Consider the following 7,287-nt stretch of genomic DNA (forward strand, 5'->3'; position numbering starts at 1 on the left):
ACTTATCATCCCAAAAACTGAGGGATCAAAACCGATAAGATTAATGCGATTGGAGCAACAACCCAGAGCAACGACCGGCTTTCTTGAAACGGTGTTGACACCAATTTCCCTTCTTCAACCAACTGGTGAGTCAACCCAATGAACGAAACAGAGCCTGATTTACCCGCAAATGGTTCAACACCATCAAAATGAATGACCTTTTGATCCTTAACAACATTTGAGTCACCCTTAGATTTGGTATTAACATGTACAGCACACACGACACGCCCTCTGCTCGACCAAGAAAAAACTAAATAGAATTCAAATTAGTTTACAGTAATAGCACATTGCATTTTGATTATCAGTTTTAACATTTCAATTGCTCAAGAATGCAGATATTTAACAATTTTTTAGCTCTCGTAAACTTTTGCTTTGTTATAACTTATAACACAATTACTAACTTTGGAGCCAAATACATAACACTTTCCTGGTCAACCTTGATATATGTGTAAGGCTTTAAACAAGCCGAGCCGAGCCGAGACAGGTTGGCCTTTGGCTTGGGCTCGGCTCGTTTAACTTAACCAAATAAAATGTTGAGCTCAAGCCAGCTCGTTAGTTTTAAAAAGTTTTTTAAAGTTTTTTATTTTATACATATTGATATAGGTGAAAAGCAACACTTATAACATAATGCAGAATCTCGTCTCAATCATCATTTATCAGGATTATAATTTAAGTAAATTAAAATTGGGGCTTTAATTTAAACTTTGAAACCGGTCGGCCAACAAACAAGCTTACTTGCCTCCGGCTCGGCAATTTCAAGTGAACTTCAAACTCTACCATCAACTATTTCTTTTAAGCTTAACAACAAATTTACATAGCATTCAATTATTAACTGAAATTACAATTCAATATCTCCAATATATATGTTGTAAGAATCGATACCATTTGACGGTCAGTGAAGTCGAACGGCAGCTTTGTTCCTTATAGTAGATGAAGATGACACCTGCAGACACAAGTTTGCACAAGCATAAGTTAAAATTGAAGGGTTTACATGAATGAAATTTGGGGAAAGAGAAGATAATTACGGCGAACAGGCGTCGATTTTGAGACGGAGTTACGACGGAAGGAAGGTTGTGAAGACTTGTTGCAAGCGTTGTCATTATTGATGTTATTGTGAAGAGTTGGGTATGGTGGAATGAAGAAGGGTTTTAGGCAGCATGAGTGACCCCCAAATCCTAAAACCCTAAAAACCTTCTTCTACTTGTGTCTGTCGATAGGGTTCAACAACGGTTCATTACTTTTATTTTTTTTTTCTTTCTCATTCCAGTGTAGTCACTTACCATAAATATTAAAAAAACGGGTGTTTTTTCAAATTTTACTCATGAACATTAATATTGTTTCTTTTCTTAATCACATTCATACAATGTAGAAAACTCACTCGCATAAATATAGATGACATGTTGTGAATTCTCTAAAGACTATTCACTATCATAAGTTCACAACCCAACTTTTCATTAAAAAAATCTAATTTCTGGCACTTTTCACTTACATCACCTAACTCGATTCATATTTTCATTCGCATTCATAACCCAAGTTAAACCAATTTTTTTTATAAAAAAGTTTATAATTATTTAAGATATATAAAAAATAAATGTCAAGATAATTAGTTTCCGAAACAATTATACCTAAATCATATTATATCGAAACCATTATTAAAATTCGTTTTTTAAGTGCTTTGTTTTAAATAAAATTTATATAGGAATGTTCATAAAAAATTAAACAAGTCGGTATTTTTAAATTTTTATAAAAAGTTTAACATTAAAGTTATTAGACAAATTAGTAGATATGTGAAATTAATTGTTGAAAAAAAAAGTAAATGATGAGGTGTTAAAACATCATTGGTTCAACCAATTTAATAAAAGCTTCTATGCCGTATGGATGAAAGGTTGTGACCTTCTTTGCAATTTTTTCCTTTTTAAACTTTCAACGTGGCAACCAACCTGGCAAAAAGATTACCACAGTGGTTGGTCTAACAATTTCAAAATTAGCAAACTAGTATTGTGGACCAGTGCGTTGGATTGGGTACGTAATCGTATTCGTGATTTAGGTAAATTTCGTTTTTGTTGAATTGGATCTAAAAATCGAATAATAAAAAGTAATTTAAATTTTGATATATATTAAATATGTTGTCCGTCCTACATGTTATAAAAAACACGTTTTTATGCTCGACTTAAAACATTTTTAAAAGCCTACTACAATACTGCATACATATTACAACAAACTTGAAATCTTCGTCCACCATTAAATATCATTCTCGTTCTCTTCTCCCTATCAACTGAAATCGCATTTACAACAAAATTGATATGGGTAAGTGTATAAAATTTTTAAAAGCTAACCCGTGAGGTTACCGCAACCCAGAGAATAGTATAACTTGCACACTACTTTGTATAAAATTGAAAAAGAAACAAACAAAATCATTTTTAACACAAATAAAAGCATACACTCATAAATCACGTTAAACTTGTCAACTCATATTCGATTTTTAAGACTACTTTGAACATTGAATTAATAATGAAATTCTATTTTTTATTTTTTTAAATGTCGTTGAGTTCATATATACCCAACCAATCAGTTCGTTTATCTCCTACTAAGGTTTCCTACCCCATATATAATCTAGAAAAGAATAAATCTGAATCTAACTTGCAAAATTAGCATTGAAAGATCAAATTCAACCACACAAACAAGCAAGCCAAAAGATCAATACATAGCATGCAGCCGAATCATAACAATCCAAAATATCTTCACAAAATCAAGCTAATAAACTTTTTAAGTCATACTATGACAATGAGACATCCAAAATAATGACACTTAAAATTCATCACGCCTAACCGGTTACAAAAGCAGTTAGCTGGCCATTGTAAAGTTCAAAACTACAAAGACTAAGGAAAACATTGCAAAGATGTTTGGTTTACTTGGATAGCAAAGGATTCATATTGTTTGACATAGCTCTCGCCTCTCACGTAGCCGAATGATTAGATCATTGACTCTTCAGCTTCCTGGCCCTGATTGATGCTATTCGGGGGGTGATTACAGCCTCCAAACTTCGTCTATAGCCTTCTAGAGTCGCCCGTGTCTCCTCAAGGTTTCCAATCAATATAATGTATTTATATAGTTAACAATGTTTACTTGTTAGATATTGGTCGAGGCTAGGCATCCGAGGCTGGCATTCCATTTATGATTACTTTTGTTATTTTAATTAAAGATCTCTGATCCAATTGTGGGGCAAGTCTTTGTAAAGAAGTATTTTCATTGCCTTTAGATGGAATTGTTATAGTTTAAGAACTACGTTACATATGTAAACTTAACTGATGTGACTCTCTGGGTTTAAGTTTAAGGTCTTACACGTCTTGGCAAATTATCAAGTGAGTTTTTAGTATATAAAGTTGACTTGTGAGTAGGAGCTAGCGGTTAATAAAAATTGTCACTCATTTTATTTATGTAGGCTCACTTATTCATTGTTAAAAGTGAGTGAGTAAGATGGTATTTATACTTAATTGTTTAAATTTGTTACTAGGTATTGTGATTTAATGGTTAACGAGTTTAGTTTAAAATTGGCTCATTTGTTTAATGGTATAAAATGGACTTAGTTGATTTATATCAGTTAATTAGTTTATAATAAGCTTATATAATTATAATTGTATAGTTCTAAAATGTTAATTTTTTTCCCTCAGAGTTGGCGTTAATATTTTATGAGATCGACTTCAAAGTTTCATGTCAAAATTTTTTGGAGGTTTTTCGGTATTAAATCGTATATATACTGAAAAAGATCATGGTGCACCCCATCTCTACAACCTAAATGCACTCCTTATCTTATGGTATTTCTTAGAGATACCAGAAACACTTGAATATTACACGAAACTTGAAGTTTGAAATATTCTGAAAAATAACGAGATAGATATTTGAATATGAAACTAGTTATGAGATATAAACCTATTTGTGGGGTGATGATAAATATGATATTAATTATTATTATTGCTACTAGTTCACATTAAAACCGAATATATTAATATATTGTATAAAAAAATAAAATAAATGATATTTTAAACTTGTTAAAAGCTTAGGTTATTAAAGTACAAGTTTTTTAGATGTGTAATTAAATATACTAATATTGATACTTCAAATAAGTTTTTCGTATTAGTTAGATTCAGTTCAGTAATGTGAATATCAACTCCTAACGTTTAACCATACAAGGACATAAAATGGTATAACTGATACTCACTAGATAACTTGCAAAAGTTACGGTACCAACAGGTACCCAATTAGTATGGTATATGATTTTACAATCGAAATTGAGATTAGGATTAGTAATATGCTAATGAGCTAATCAAGCTCGATTTATAACTCCGACCTAGTCCGTTTATCAAAGGAGATCCAATATAATGTAGTACTTTTTTAAGCTTATGTTAATTCAAAACTTTATTAAGCCGATTTTAAACAGATAATAGAAATCTGACTTGTTTACATCCCTAATTAAATAAGATTTTTTTAACCACTAAAACTTGTTACATAAACACATAAAATTTTCCATGAATTCATGCATTCTTAATTGATGATTGGTCAAATTGATCAATAATTATTTTATCATGCCTTGGTCTAATAACTTTTATTAAATTATAGAACAAAAATGTCGTACATAGGGCCCATATTGTCATAAAGAACAATCTCTATTATAAATGTTACGTCTTTCAACCTTTAGTTTGTTATCAACCAAATATAACAAGATTCTCTCTTGGTAAAACAATCTTTTATTCTAAAGAGTCGTTCATGTAGCATAAAGAGAAGCCCGGTTACGTCGACCACATGTATGATAATTATAGTTTGTTTATGTCCTCTAAACACCAAACCCTTTGAAGAAATATTTGAAAAATAAATGTTCAATTTCAAAGAATATATAAAAAAGGTAAAATGGTGTTTTATGGTATATAAAAAATTTATATCTTTCTTAATTTCTTAAGTGTGAGAAATTACGCCTTTAATTCCTCTAATTCACTTAGCTGTCGCAATTTCTCCTCTAATGTGGATATCTGTTTGAAGGTTCATATACGTGAACTCGCTGGAGATCTACACACAGACTCTGTCACACTCTAACCAAAGGCGGAAATGTCGGGGCGTGATCCGATTGCTCACAGCTTGAAGATACTATCATGAATATAAGTGACAATATCTAATTAATTATTTCATTCAAAGTATACACACATTTTTCAATTACAACTGACAATTCAAGTAAATAAATATAATAAGTTTAAATCCATGTTTGTCTTCGTTAAAACCCTAATGTCTTTCTAAATGTCCATACTTCAACTTCAAGCAACCTGCATATGCGTAGAAAACAGAATTTGTCAACAACACATGTTGAGTGAGTTTACCACCAGTTTTGCAATAAAATAATGTTAATATAATAAATAAGAGAAATAAGCAAAACGTAATAAATGCAGTAATGAAATCAAACTATGAGCAAATAAGTTGTCGATTAAACCATTGCCAAGCGAATCGGGCGCCGGTAAATCAACCATGAGCAAATAATAATAAGACCGTTACCAAGCGAATCGAGCGTTGGTCAATAGCATGAGAACTCAATACATGGGGATATGTGGGACCTCTCCGAGCACGAATGCACACATAAACAAGTAAGCATTTAACAAGTATATTTGATTAATCACACACAATTACACGTTTGCTATATATATATATATATATATATATATATATATATATATATATATATATATATATGATATACGCATATGTCCCCAAAACATTGTGAAAATTGAGTAAAATAGGGGAATGATAAAACTCACTTATATTAAAGGCAAGTGATTAATAATTAAGATAAACGAACTAAAGATTAAGCGAGTCGTCCACTACACGTCGAACAAGATTAATGATCAGAACTTGAAACTTTGAGATATGATAATATAAGTAAAAACGAACTCGTGGATGCTGGAATCAATCCAAACGGACGTTTAGAACTCAAGTTATGTTATATTTAAAATTTAAGCGAGCTGGTACTGACCAGAATCCGAACAGTGACTCGGAAGTCGGGTTTTGGTCAGCAGCCTTAAAATTTCGTTACAAGAATAAAAGTCTTCCGGACCGAACGTTGAATCCGATCAGGAGTACGAGAAAACGTAAAGTCAAACTTGTTAACTGATTTGCCCTTTAACGAGTTTTAAGCGAATTGACCAGTCAACACCCTTCAATCTCAGAAATTGATTGAAGGTTATTGAGTAGGGAATATATATGAACGATTTCTATGTTTACAACCTACCCGGAAAGTGAATGGATCAAGAGAAACGAAGAGTCAAAGATCCTAAAGTAAGCAAAGTCAATCGTCTTAACTTGTATCTTCAACAATAACGTGAAAACCAAAGAATATGGTGATGATCAGATGATATGACTGCTGGGAGGGTCATAACTAGGGTTTAGGAACATTATGGCAGAGGAAAATAGGTCTTGTTTATATAGGAAACACAAAACGAACCCAATAAGGATGGTTTACTCGTTTAAGGAAACCAAATCGAGTTTTAATGATCAAATCAATAGAATAATCAAAGGATTTCATTCTTGGACAAGGGTTAATGAATATGGACATTTATCTAGGCTTTGGGGGATTTCTTGGGGCATAATTCACTTGATTATGTCCTAAAATAAGAGATTTTTATGTCAAAAACGAACTAGGAAACGAAATCGAGCATGAAATCTGTGTAGAGTCCCCATTGCGCCGCACGATGGTGAAGGTTGAGTTGGCCGCACGGCGCTCCGGCCACCATAGGGTGAGGTTTTGATTTTTGTCATATTTAGTCCCTAAATTTTGATAATTGGTCATTTATTGAATCTTTTATGAAGTAATTAAGGAATAAGCAGTCTATAGAACATGAAGGGCCTAAAGTGAACATTATAAACTTAATTACTTATAAATACTTGATTTTTGATAAAACAAAGATCTAAAATATTTCTAGGTCGGGTTATACGCAAACGAATACGGTTTGAAAAAATCTGAGATGTTACAGACTCAAACCCAAGCTCATATCAATAGGGGTTGCAATGGGGACGTGTATTGGTAATCTTAATCCCATATCCAGGTTGTAAAATCATGTTCCATACAAGGCCCAATAATTGTCAGGTAATTACCCTTAAGGTATAGCGTATGCCGGTGGACATATGGCATACTAATTAGTCTTTTAGAAAATACCTGTTGGTTTACAAGTTTAATTTTTCTTTCCATTTTTTACTTTTAGTTTATGGTTT

The sequence above is a fragment of the Bidens hawaiensis genome, unplaced genomic scaffold (assembly GCF_021521415.1).
Source record: "Bidens hawaiensis isolate Kalapana, Puna unplaced genomic scaffold, B.hawaiensis_p1.1 tig00002181_1, whole genome shotgun sequence".
Classification (NCBI taxonomy): domain Eukaryota; kingdom Viridiplantae; phylum Streptophyta; class Magnoliopsida; order Asterales; family Asteraceae; genus Bidens; species Bidens hawaiensis.